Source organism: Trachemys scripta, chromosome 17, assembly GCF_013100865.1.
Source record: "Trachemys scripta elegans isolate TJP31775 chromosome 17, CAS_Tse_1.0, whole genome shotgun sequence".
Classification (NCBI taxonomy): Eukaryota; Metazoa; Chordata; order Testudines; family Emydidae; genus Trachemys; species Trachemys scripta.
In genome coordinates this window covers 10,289,381-10,303,310 of record NC_048314.1, presented here as the reverse complement: position 1 = coordinate 10,303,310, position 13,930 = coordinate 10,289,381, and the positions used below count along the sequence as shown (strand labels likewise).

General features: G+C 50.4%; 1 protein-coding gene across 3 annotated transcripts in view; it reads left to right on the top strand.

Annotated features, from left to right (window-relative positions):
- The window catches only part of ASTN2 (astrotactin 2), a 542,812-nt gene that overhangs the window by 256,402 nt on the left and 272,480 nt on the right, over window positions 1-13,930 (top strand). The window lies entirely within an intron of this gene.

Below are 13,930 nucleotides of genomic sequence, written 5' to 3'. Positions count from 1 at the left end.
CTCCTCCCAGGGCCACGCTCACCCCTGCATCTCTCGCTTTCTGTTTCTCACGCACACACATTCACAGCTTGCCAAGCAATCCCTTAGTCTCTGTATTTGCAACCAATCCCCTGGAAATCCCAGGGACCACACTGCTTAACTCTGCTCAGGTTTTGCCAGGCGGCCCAGTGCCTTGGGCAATAGCTTCTTAGGGCATGTCTTCACTACAGGGGGGTCGATTTAAGATACGCAAATTCAGCTACGCGAATAGCGTAGCTGAATTCGACCTATCGGAGCCGACTTACCCCGCTGTGAGGACGGCGGCAAAATCGACCTCCGCGGCTCCCCGTCGTCGGCGCTTACTCCCACCTCCGCTGGTGGAGTAAGAGCGTCGATTCGGGGATCGATTGTCGCGTACCGACGAGACGCGATAATTCGATCCCCGAGAGATCGATTTCTACCCGCCGATTCAGGCGGGTCGTGTAGACCTAGCCTCATTCTTTCCAGCTGTCATTACATGAACATGCATAATCGCTCTTTCCATTAAGCCTGAAAGAAGGGTGCTTAGTGCACCTATTGACTTTCTCCAGGTCTGTGATTGATGGCAGCCATTAACACCTTCCAGCATCACAATCCTCTCCCAGGGAATTTTGTTGCTGTAGGTTGGTTTTTAACACCACTATGGGGGATGGGGAGGTTTCCTTGTGCAACAGAGTCACCTGGCAACCTTGGAGAATCAGTTGTCTTCTTTCTGTAAAAAGAGCCTGGAAACAACAAACTGATTAAAGTGGGATCCTTGTCCTGGCACTCACAGCGGAGCACTTGCATCATTACACACTTTACACAAACACACGCTCACTGACAGTGACATTCTCTGTCACTGGCACACGGGGCCAATCTGGAACTCATCACACACACATCAGATTGCCAGTGACAATGACACTCCTCTGTGTGTATACACACTCTGTCACCTCAGCACATGTGTACACACACACACAGGCACCTCCCTACACACACACACACACACACACATATATGCTGGTTTTTATGCACCCATGTCTTTCTCATAGTCACACTCAGTCTCTCTCACACACGTGCACAATCGTAGGTGCTTCTCCCAACCCCTCCACCACCCCCTCTCCAAACCGCCCTGTTCCCTGCAGGAGCCTTCTCCGGCCCCCTCCTCGGCTCTGCGGAAGCAGGAGTGAAGTGTCTCTTTCTTTATTGAAGAAGTTTATACACGGGAGCCGGGAAAGGTCAGCTTGGAGTGGCGCCGTCTCTGGGTGGCTCTTAACATCACCCCCCATCCCCAAATGCTTGTTCAGCACATTTAGAGTGGCCGCCTAATAGCACTGGTGCGTTACAGGCAGCACTTTACAATGTGGGTCTTTACACAGCTGGTTTCCCTTCCTCTCTTCTTTTTTTTTTTTTTTTTTTTTTTTGCTCTCTCTCTCTTGCCATTTCACCCTGAAAAGTAATGTGCCTCTCAGATATTGTCAGCAACAACCCTGGCTCTGATTGCCGTGCACCACAGAGACGCGCCGCCAAGATGCCGCCTTTTAAAAGTCAAGACGTATTAAGATAGAAATTGTCAATAAATTACAGGCCTGGCTCTCCCTGCATGCGCCCATGAAGCGGTGGCAATTGAAATCCATGTCACTCAGGGAAAATGGGGCTTCTTTCCCTGCCTCGACCCTGCTCCTAATGGCTACATTTAGGCTATAATTAACGGGAACAAAACACGGGCGGGTCGGGGAAGGGATGGAGAATCAGCGTGAGCAGTCACCTTGGAGTGCAATCCTGGTCCCTGATAGCTATGGGGGAGAGACAGAGCAGCCTCCGTGTGGGCCTAAATTGCTGCTGGGTGGGAGTGGGGAGCTGGAAGGGGCGGGGTGCTGGCTGTTTTTAGGCTGCCCGCCCCCCTCCACACACACTCCTGGCTGCTTCGTTTTTTGCTTCCAGTGTGCAGCCCTGGTGTGGGAAGAACGGGGCTAGCCTTGGACTGGTGAGTCACCAGGATCCATGCCACATCCAGGCAGAAAGTGGAGTTCTTTCTGCTCCCCTCACCAGTCCGATGAGGAAAAGCTTGTGTTGCAATGGAAGGTGCTAGAGGCACGAAGCTTTAATCTCCTCACCCTCTCTTTCGTTCCTCCCTCTTTTCATCTCTTTGCTTCTCTTCCTCTCTCCCTCCTGCTTGCAGAAATAGAAAACCAATCTATGCTGTGTTGCAAAGGACTCCATGCTATGCCAGGGTGTGGCACCGATCCTCCTCTGTCCAGACAACTTTCCTACTTAGCAAGGGAGGTGGGACTGGTTCTGGGGCAAGCGCAGACTTTCTAGAGCTGGACTGTCTCATGCTGCTCCCCTCAGGCGTGCTGGAGCAATGTGTGTAGTGGGGGTGTTGAGAACCATTGAACCAAACTGTATCCCCTGTATATAATGGAAACCGCTCCAAGCCAGGGGGTGCTGCAGCACCCCCCGAACCCCTAGTTCCACTCGTGGAGCCCAGTGCAAGCCCTGCTGAGCTATTTGCATGGGAAATGCAGGGCTGGTCACGGCCCTTATGTGATTTCAGTCAAGTTGTTTGAGTTCCCCCTTTGGGAGACATTCCAGAGCTGATTCTCGCACCCTCGACCTTTTTGGAAATTGTCTGTCTTCTTCTCTGTTTAAATATCAATGGGAGATTGACTTGGGATTCCGGAGGAGAAGCAAAACTGGCTCGATGAGCAGGCAAATTGGTATCAGCTGACGAATGATCTGGAAAGCTAAGCTCTGCCGTCAGAAATGCTGAGGGACAGAGCGCCCGGGATTAGTGGCTGGTGGTTGGCGCTGTGATCAGCGATAGCACATCGCTGGGGTTGAAATGTGCCTCTCCGGAGGATTCTAGTGAAAGCAGAGCTGTGAGATTTCTCCCTGGGGAAGGGGCTTGGGCTGCAGTATGCTTGCCAAGGATTTTACTAGGAGAGATTTCAGGGCTGGAGTGCAGAGTTGGAGATCAGCTGACAAAGTCCATAGAATTGCAACTTCATGGTGAGGGAAGGCTGGTGAGAATCCTTCTGCTGAGCGGACAGAGATGCCTCTAATAATCCCCTCTCTGGTGTCTCTTTCATGGAGCTTTCCCCTCTGTGAGAGGTTATAAAAGGAAAGTGATGTATCCAAACCCCCGAAATGATCTCTTCCTGCCAAACCAACACCTATGCAGCTGAGAGCACAAAGATTTATTGAGGCAGTGAAGGCCAGTTACTCAGACATGTAGGGAGGGGGCCAGATGGGTCACCATGCACAACTTCCTGTTGATTGTGGAAGAGGAGTGGATGTTCTTGCGGTTAAGGCACTGAGCTGGGACTCAGGAGAGCTGGGTTTAATCGGGGCCTTGAGTTCCTGCTGGGGAGCGGGGTCTGGGGCTTGCCCTGCTCTGGCATTCCAGCCGGGGAGCAGAGTCGGGGGCAGCTCTGCGCAGCTCCCGGAAGCAGTGGCGTGTCCCCTCTTTGGCTCCTACGGGGTAGGAGCAGCCAGGGGGCTCTGCTCCACACGCTGCCCCACACGCTGCCCCTGCAGCTCCCATTGGTCGGGAACTGCGGCCAATGGGAGCTGCAGGGGCGGCACCTATGGATGGGACAGCATGCAGCAGAGCTGCCTGGCCACACCTCTGCGTAGGAGCTGGCAGGGGGACATGCCGCTACTTCTGGAAGCTGCTTGAGGTAAGCGCCGCCAGGAGCTTGCACCCCTGAGCCAACGCCCCTGCACTCCAACCCCCTGCCCCAGCTCTGATCTCCCCTGCTGCCCTCCAAACCCCTCATCCCCTGGAGCACCCTCCTGCACCCCTAGCCCCTCATCCCCAGCCCCACCCCAGAGCCTGCACCCCTAGCTGGAGCCCTCACCCCCTCCCGCACTCCAACCCCAATTTCTTGAGCATTCACGGCCCCCCATACAATTTCCATACCCAGATGTTGCCCTTGGGCCAAAAAGTTTGCCCACCCCTGTTTTAGACAGAGAGGGAATTGGTCCTAGTCTCCCGATAGGCATACAGGTCTTAGCTCAGCATGTCTTGAGCTACCCCTTCTATTTTCATATCAAAATGATGCAATATTCCTGAGGTGCTGGAAGGCAGTGTTGCAAAATGGTTTAATTTAAGAATGTAGCTGTTGCATTGGGGATATAGGCTGTGCAATACAGGATCAGTGGCCCATCACATCCGGTCCCTTCCTTCCAGCACAAGCCAAAGATGAAGTTCCAGTGGAAGGCGGTGGGGCCTGTAGGTATGAATAGAGCTGGTTGAAACATGGAATTTCCATTCCACTGGGAATTCCTGACATTTCATAATTTCCCAAATCAGAACCAAATATTGACATTTCAAATTTTACCATGAAATGGAAATTGTGAAATAATTTTGTTTCCAAAACAGGGAAATAACCCCGTTGAAACATTTTGTTTTGGCGCCATCATTTCACGTTTTACGTTGTCATACCATAAAAGTCAAAATGACAAAGTGGAAACAAAACATTCTGATAATTTCCTTTCAACATTTCGATGAAATTGATACATTCCTGAGAAAACTTTTGATTTTGTCAAATCAACATCTTCCAGTGGAAAAGTGTTCCATCAGCAAATGTTCTACCAGCTCTCCTTCCTCCAGCACAAGCTAAAGATGATGTTTCAGAGAAAGTTGGGTTGAATTTGTAATTATAATGAAAGAAACTTGGATTTTCAGTTCCTTGGAAATTCTGGCATTTCAAAATTGTCCTTCATCTTGAGTCCGAACGAAATATCAACATTTCAAAACTTATCACAAAACAAACATTCTGAAATATTTTGTTTCAAAACCATCAAAGTAACCTCCTTGAGGTATTTCAGTTTGGGAAGGTCAAAACGTTTCATTCTGACGTTATCCTTTTGACTTGTATGTGGTATCATTATATTGCAATATACACGTTGAAACAATAAACTGGAAACAAAATGTTTCAATAATTTCCTGTCAAAATTTTTGATGAAATGGGGCGTTTCCACAAAAACGTTTCCATGTCTTTGAATCAGCATTTTCGGACAGAAAACAGTTCAGTCAGAAAATGTTCTGCTAGTTCTAGTTATTATGCACCTAGCCAGTTATACAGAGATGCACATGGGGGCAGTGAAGGATTCCTTCCTGACCCCTATAATGTTCAGCTACCATCCTGAAACATGTGATTATTTAATTGTATTGTGGGAGCACTGAGGAACCCCAGTCATAGACCAGAACCCCATTGTGCTAGGTGCTGTACAGACAGAACAAAAACACGCTCCCTGCCCCAAACAATTTACAATCCCCGATTCCTCTTATTTTCCTTATTAGCTACCAGTGTTAGTAATGATGGGAAAAGTGACCAAGTATGAGCTAAAATCAAACCTAAATTTACAGTCGCTAAAGCAAGCATGTGTCAGAGCTCCCCGATGTCACTAGAAATATTTCAGAACAGTAACGGAATGGAAAGAAGCAACTGCTAATCTGAGGTGGCTCACAAGGAGCAGTTTGACGGGCGATGGGTGGCCATTTCCCAGGGGGTTGAACCAAGGGACTGTCATCACAGGGGTGAATAGCAGCTGAAGACCGGGCAGAGGTTGGCACATCACGGTGCCGCAGATGGGCCCGGCTCAGTCCCTGATGCACATAGAAGTGTAACGAAGGTGCAGAGCTGCTTGGCCATTTAAGTGCTGTGAAAAGGGATTGTGTGGCATGGACCTCACTGCCAGTTCTGGAAAGGGCTCGTTAAATTAAAGAGTAAGTAAAACAAAATAGCTGGTAAAAGCTGAAGTCTGGGAAGTTCCCAGCCTGCGCTGAACAGAGTGCACACATGCTGTATGAATCCAAGCGTGGCCCCTTTCTGGGCTCTGCCTTGACTGATAACTTTAACAGCAAAGCCGACATTTTCTGCTCAGCTCTCCCAAGGGTTTTCTTTGCCAGGGTCACTTTGTCCCAGAACCACCACCTCCTGCTCCCGCACACATTCAGGCTGCGGCTCTTTGGATCCACTGGCTAGTACGATTCAGCAGAAATTATGGTGTATCTTTGTGCAAGATTCAAACACCTGCTCTCAGGGTGACATAGCAGACAAACACTGTATCCCCAGGCAGATTCTTAGAGCCAGCCAACCTCTCCTGTGCTGGTTGCAGGGCCGGCTCTGGCTTTTTGGCCGCCCCAAGCAAAAAAACCCCCCCAAAAACGGGGGGGCCAGAACAGCAAAGCAAAGCAAAAAAAAACCTGCGGCGCGGCCGGAGCGCAGGTGCGGGGGGGGGAAGGAGGTGGAGGAGCAGGCGGGAGAGAGAGAGGAGGGGGGGCCAGGGCTACAGCGGGGGCACTGCCACGCGGCCCCTCCCGCTGCGCTGCCGCCTGCCGCGAGCGCTCCGCTCCGGTCGGCGGGGAGGGAAGGAAGAGGACTGCCCTGCAGGGCGGCTGGAGCGGAACAAAAAAAAAAAAAAGCGGCCGTGCCGCCCTAGGATTGGGCAGAATGCCGCCTCCAACAATCTGCCGCCCCAAGCACCAGCTTGCTCAGCTAGTGCCTGGAGCCGGCCCTGGCTGGTTGTAAGCAAACACAACCCAGTGTATTACAGCTGTCACTCTAACATCTAGACAGACCATTGTCTGGTACCCAGAAGGAAATCTGAGCAGGAATTCACATTTACCTCATTTCTTTTGTTGGAGGAGCCCAGAGTGTTTTACACACGTTAATTAAGCCTCACAACATGTTTGAAACAAGAAAGTATTTTAATCTCCAGTTCAAAGATGGGGAAACTGAGACACAGGGAGCGGGGTGGGGTGGGGTGGGGAGGGGGTGTAGTGATTTGCCCAAGATCACACAGGACAGGTCTGAACCTTAGAGGTGCTGAGCACCCACAGTTCCCACTGAATTTCATGCTGAGATGTCATGGACTTTCCCAAGCCCCTATTGGTAGCTTCAACATATGCATACGTTAGCTACCCAATAGTCCTCCAATATTAGGGGCCCAATCCTGCAGCTTTCACTCATGAGCCGTTCAGTGAAACAAGGGGAGCAGGATCAGTCCAATGGATCTGTGATTGTTCACACTCTTAGGATCACGCCCTAAGTCAGTGACAGAGCCATCCATAGTACCTATGAGCCCCGGCTCCTAGTCATCTGCTGTAACGGGTCCATAAACTACAGCAAGAACATTTTAAAATTATATATATATATAATATAAAAATAAATGTAAGCTAGGAGGGAATGTGTCATTCTGTTTAATTTCCAAATCCATTACTGATTTCCCTGTGTTTGTTGTCCCTTGAGAGTATTCTGGGAAAGGCAAGATATTGCAACGTGTGATTAGAAGCTCGGGAGACAGATGGATTTGATCATCTGAAGCTAAAATAATGATTGATCATCTTGAAAAGGAAGGGGGGAGGAGAAGAGTAAGGAAAATAGCGGCTGTTATTTCAGAAAACAGTTGCAACATATTTCCCTCTGGCAAGAGGTGTTACCCTCCAGCAGGGTCCTGAGTATTGCAGTGTAAAAGCTGTAAACGGGACTGCCACAGCCAGTGGAGGTGATAACAAGCTCTGCAGGCATCATTACTGTGGAGTGGGGGAGGCAATGATCTTCGCTGAGTGGAAGGGGAAGAGCAGGGGGCTGTCAAAGAGGAAATGAGATTGTTTGCGCCCCTTACAGATGTGGCACACTCCGTTTCTAATTTTCTTTGGTGTTGAGTATCTTCCTTTCCTAGCAACAAGAGCGCTGGAGACAGATGAGATCTGAGTGGCTGGGGAATGAAGGGAATACAGTTCAGTCACAGAAGAGAGGAGCAGCCTTTGGTCCTAGAACAGGGGAGCTTCTGTGGGGAAAGGTCTTGCACGCTCATGTATGTATGGCTGAGAAGAGATGGGATTAGGGGAGGTTTGGGGTAACTTCCTCACTTGTGAATAGTTTCAGGGCAGAGCTGGGACACAAGTGGGTACTTTCCTAGTGAGGGGATTCTGCCCAAGCTGACAGGCATCTGGAATTCACTTGCATGAAAGCTACCAGACCCCTCCACCCCGGCAGCGAGGAAGGATGGTGTAGTGTTGCTAGCCTAGTACTTGGAAGGCCTGGGTTCAAGTCCCTGCTATGCTATGGACTTTTGGCGTCAATAAGCCCCTCGGTTCCTCATCTGTAAAATGGGAATAACAGCACTGCCCTGCCTCCCAAGCGGGTTGTGAGGGATAAATATGTTACAGACGGGGAGGCGCTCAGATGCTATGCTAATGGGGGAGATACACGTAGCTACGATAGACAGGCAGGTTTGCTCACCACCCTGCTTCTGAGTGATGGCAGCAGCACCTCCTGCACAGTGTTCGTGGGGGCGGGCTAGGTACTGAGGTTTGCAAGAAAACTGCTTTGCCTGCTCACAAGCCTGGAACAGGATTTCAGTAACTCAGCCAGAGGTTATGGGTCTGTTACAGGAGTGGTTGGGGAAGGTTCTGTGGTCTATGATGTGCAGGAGGTCAGACTAGATAATCATGATGGTCCCTTCTGACCTTAATGTCTATGAGGACATTGGTGGGCTGTGGGAAGAGGGGGGAGGTGATCTTCCCACCAGTGGAGGAGGCTGGAAGAGAGTTTCTCACCAGATCAGGAAGGGCAGGCTCAGAGTGGGCACAAGTGGGTCTTTGGGCTTTCACTGTGGGGGATCATCGTGGTGATAGACATGTTTCTCCCATGGCACAAGCCCACGTGGGGGTGCAGCCTTTCTGGCCGAGGGAGTTCTGCCTTTGTGGTGGCTGGAGGATTGAACTTTTACTGTTGGCGTAGAAAACTGAGCTTGTTGTTTGGTGATCAGTTGGCTGAGGGCTGGGAGTTGAGGTATTTTCTGGGCAAATGGAAGATACTTTTCAGTGTTAGAGGGATATTAAATATAAAATGAGGTCTGATTAATTCTGGTGATTCTTAGCTTGGACACTGTCCCTTTGCTCTCACGGATACCTGAATTATAGGCCTGCAGTTTTAAAGGGGCCTTAACCTGGCCTCTAATTCTGTGACTGCAATTGATTGCAGCCACAAATGATGGCATATGGCTCTCCCACTGCCTGATCTGCAGGCGCCATCAGCCAGCGAGATGCCTGAGTGCTGTGATTTGCAGCGACTGCGAACTGTGCTCACGTTTCATTGCAGATGCAAATTTAGAGGCTGTTCAAAATTTGGCCCTAAAATATCTTGCAATCATGGCGCAAGTGCTACTGAGAACTCTGTCACCCTGTGAAAATCAATAGCAGAGAAGCGTGCTGCTAGGAGCACTCAGGAGACTAGGCTCGACAAGTACAATGGAAGGACCTTGGAAAGCAAAAATTCAGCCTCTCAGCAGCCATTGCCAGCCAAGTGTCTGAGGCCAACGTTGCTCCTGCAGCAGGGCAGCACTCTACACAGAAGTGGCTGATGCTGTCTGTCTGTTGCGGTGCCCCTCCCAACGTGTGCATTTTAGTCATGTCAGTGATGGTTGGGCGAGATTTTCTAAAGAGACTAGTTCTCGTGGGTGAGCTCCAGTTCTGGGCTCCCCACTTGAGATTCCTTAAAGGGCCCTGATTTTAAAGCTGGGTGAATTTTTTTCAGCACATTGTTTTTTCACTCTCTCTCTCTCACTCACTCACTCACACACACACACACACACACACACACACACACACACTTTGGGGGGATCTGAAACTTTTTACCACAATCAGGATGAATTCAGCAAATAGTTTTGCTTGGGAAAAAACATTTTGAAAGAGTCAAAATGTGTGTTTTGATTTTAAAACTGGCCAGTTTAAAACATACACAAAAAGTTGGGAAATACCTGAAATGGCCGAAATCAATATGAAATACTTGGGGGAGGGGCAGAGGGGAATAGTTTGCAGTCAATTGATACTTTTCCGTTAACTGACAATGAATTACAAAAAAATAGTTTGGGGTCAATTTGGAACATTTTGGTTGATTTACAACATTTTTGTGTTTTCCAATTTGATGAACATTTTTTTTTTTAAATGGTGTCACTTCAAATCTAATTGGATTTTTAAAAATTGGTTTGGCCCCTGGAATCAAAAACTCCATTATTTGCTCAGTTCCAGTTCTGAGCACCCATCCTTTGAGGTGTCTCCCGTTGGGCACCCAAGCCAGAGGCACCCAAAATTTGGAGTCACTTATGAAACCATCCTCCCCACTCCCTCTTCCCACTCCCTTCCCCCCCCACCCTCTGTCTATGAGCACAGCCCTGCCTAGAGCCAGGACAGGCTTTCCTGAGCCAATAGGGTCACCATTTTGCACAAAGAGGTTAGTTCCTTTCCATGGCTCGTTCAGCCCAGGAACTGTCAACAGTGGGGCTCAGCAGTGCCACCTGTGGTGATGGACATCACTTCCCATAAGGGGTCAGAAAAGATTTTTCTTCCCTGATGCACGATTGGCTGACGTAATGTGGTGTTTGTTTTGTTGTTTGTTTTCCACTTCTTCTGAAGCATCAGGAATTGGCCACAGCTGTGTATGGGACACTGGATGGGGTGGACCAGTCTGCTCAGGGGGTCTAGAGAATACTTTCTAGGTGCCTGGTTCGTGTGTCATGCTCACATGCTCTGGGTCCCACTGATTGCCAGAAAGGAATTTTCAGGCTAGATTGGCTGGGACTCCCCCCCACTCTCCCCTTTCTGTGCAGCATGGGGTGTGGGTCACCTGCTGAGTCCATCTCACCTAATCAGTTCCCTGCCTCGGGCATTGGTGCACCTTGGTCTCTCCCATTCTCTGCCTGTGGCACACAGTTTATTGTCCTGAGGACCGATCTGCTTTAGTCCCAAGCCTGTGGGGTTAATATGGGGTAGTTGGGTGGAAATGAACGGTGATAGACAGGAGGTCTGACTAGATGATCCAATGGTCCCTTCTGGCCTTAATATCAAGCTCTGAAGACACTGGGAAGTCCTTGGAGGTCACAGCTGGTCACTCTCAACCTGAGCTGCATTGAAACTGGTGATCTAGAAACTGGATCTTCCACGGCCAGTCTCCAGAGCCATTCATTCCCTTGTTAAGTGCACTCTGGAACGCATGCCTTGTGTGGCTCATAATACAAATCTCCTAGACGTAAGCGTCTAAATCTATGTAGATACACAGACGTACACTTGAGGCATTTGCATTGCAGATCAGATACATGCCAGGGCATGGCTGAGATCTCAGTAAAATGTTGTCGTGTGACAGAACGGCAGGAGCCCCGAGAAAGGCGGTTTGTGTTGGGGTTGTGGGTGAGGGAATGAATGCCTGCAGGGATTAATTATAGTCTGTGCCGTTTCTCACCACCACTGAAGCTTGTATCCAGTCCAACTCAGGTGGGTAGAGAAAGTTGTTACCATCTGGTAGCTCTTGGGTGGCTTGTGTAAATGAAATTTGGTGGCTTCAGTCCAGTTCCCAGCCCTCAACCCCCGTTGGTAATCTTGGCAAAGAGTGTAAGAGTCTGAGTTGACTCTATAGATCGGGGGTGGGCAAACTTTTTGGCCCGAGGGCCACATTGGGGTTGCAAAACTGTATGGAGGGCCGGGTAGGGAAGGCTGTGCCTCCCCAAACAGCCTGGCCCCCGCCCCTCCCACTTCCCCCCCCCCCCACCCCCCCCCCCAACCCCCCCCCCCCCTCCAACCCCCCCTGCTCCTTGTCCCCTGATTGCCCCCTCCCGGGACCCCCCGCCCCTAACCACCCCCTGGGACTCCACCCCATATCCAACCTCCCTGCTCCGAGTCCCTTGACTGCCCCAACCCCTATCCACACCCGCGTCCCCTGACAGGCCCCCCGGGACCCACGCCTATCCAACCCCATTCCCCATCTGCTGACCCCTATCCACACCCCCACCCCCTGAGACTCCCACCCTTATCCAACCCCCCACACACATGTTCCCCGTCCCCTGACCACCCCCCAGAACCTCCGCCCCATCCAACCGCCCTCTGACTTCTCCCCGGGATCCCCCACTCCTTATCCAATCCCCTGGCTCCCTTACCATGCTGCTCAGAGCAGCATGTCTGGCAGCCGCGCTGCCTGGCAGGAGCGCACAGCCCCGCTGCCCAGAGTGCTGCCCGCACAGCGGCGTGGCTGCCGGGGAGCGGGGACAGCGGGGAGGGGCCGGGCCAGCCTCCCTGGCCGGGAGCTCAGGGGCCGGGTAGGACGGTCCCGCAGGCTGAATGTGGCCCGCGGGCTGTAGTTTGCCCACCTCTGCTATAGATTGTTCTCCTCTAGAGGTCAGGATTGAGTCACATGGGCAAGATTGCCCTGCTGCTGTCTGTGTCATGCCTGTTCTGTGAAGTATTTCAGTCTTTCCGGCTGTGAATCTGGCACGTTTCACCAGCCCCAAATCAGCACACCAAAGATTAGTAAAGGAGGAATGGCAGGGTTGGTTGGGCAGGGTGCATGGAGCAGCTGGTAAAATAATTGAAACTACATTGGCTCAAACTTTCCTAGCCTTTGCATTTAACCTCCTCCAGGGCTCCTTCCAGCAAAGCACTTAAGCACATGCTTAACTTTAGACCCACTGACATCAGTGTTTAGACTTGTCTGTCTAAAGTTAAACGTGTGCTGGATCGGGACAGAGTGATCAGCACCTTGCAGGATTGAGCCAACCCTTTGGATAGCCTCAGTCCAGCAAAGCACTTAGGCCCCAGTTCAGAAAGCAATGTAAGCACATGGCCACGTCCTTTCCTATTCAGGACAGCACCTAAGCATGGGCTTACCTTTAAACCGATGTTTAAATCTCATTGATGTCAGTTATCCAGAATAGGGGTTACTCCCATGCTTACAGTCAGACATGTGCTTAGGTGACTTGATGGATCAGGGAGCCAAGTCTTTGCCACCCCATGCACCACAAGCTCGGTATATGGCTCGTCGGGCTTAAGAGCAATGTCAAATTCCCCCAGAACTGGTTTGAAAAGAGCGGAGACCCCAGCTCACCTCCATGCTGCTGTTTGCTTCCACCACTGCCCGGCCTCGGCCGTGAAGCTTTGCTGGGGGAAGCTGGGCCTTCTTCTCTTAAACATCTCCAACAAAAAGGCAGCTAATATTTAGAAAATGCAGCAGAATCATAAAAACGGGCAATTTACTCTCTGCAGAACCACTTTATTAAATATTCTTTTTTTAAAACTTAATAATAAAAAAGGGAAGCCAAGCTGCAAAAACCCCGTCAGGCAATTTAGCTGGAGAGTCTCTCACCACTGGGATTCGTGTCAGTAATGAGGCATTTCGGATGTCTCCAGTGACCCCGGCACCCGTCTGCTTTCTAATGAGCTTTGCGAGCGTGGAAGAAAAGTGTGGCCTTTGCTTATTGAAATAAACAGGGACCGGTCCGTTCACTCATTTCCCTGGGGAAACAGTCCTATGGGGCTTTACGTTGTCATTTCTTTAATCTCGTCTTCAAACAGCTCCATCTCTTCTGCTTTGGATTGGATTATGAAGGTGAGTCTAGACAGAGTCTCTTTCGTCCCAGAGTCCTAGCTGGCCAGTGAATTGAGCTGGGACCCAGAGAAAGGATTGGGCAACTTGCCCAGTGCTGAGTCACCTTAACGTTACCCAGGTGAATGAACCTTGGTTCTGGACCTTGTTCTAGCCTTGAAGTGATCGATGTTTGGGTGCTAATCTGCAAAAGGTGTGTGTTCTTGTTGGTATCACACTAGCAACGTGGAATGTCAGTGAGGTTGGTTAGTGTGGTTTAGGGGTTAGAGCAGAGCTGGGGAGGCAGGACTCTTGAATTCGATCCCCATCGTCTCGCTGTGTGGCCTTGGGCAAAGTCATTTAAAAACAGCAATTCGATGCCGAAATGTACCTAAGTAAAAATAGCACCTTCTTATTCAGCATCTCCGCTCCCCGTGCACACGCAGAGTCCTTTCTGCTGACCAGAGTGACAAAAATAGACGAGCTTCTCCTGCTATACCTGCAGAGCTAACGCATCTGAGAGCAAGTGAGCTGGAATCTATTTCACTGTGCATCATCAGCAGGGT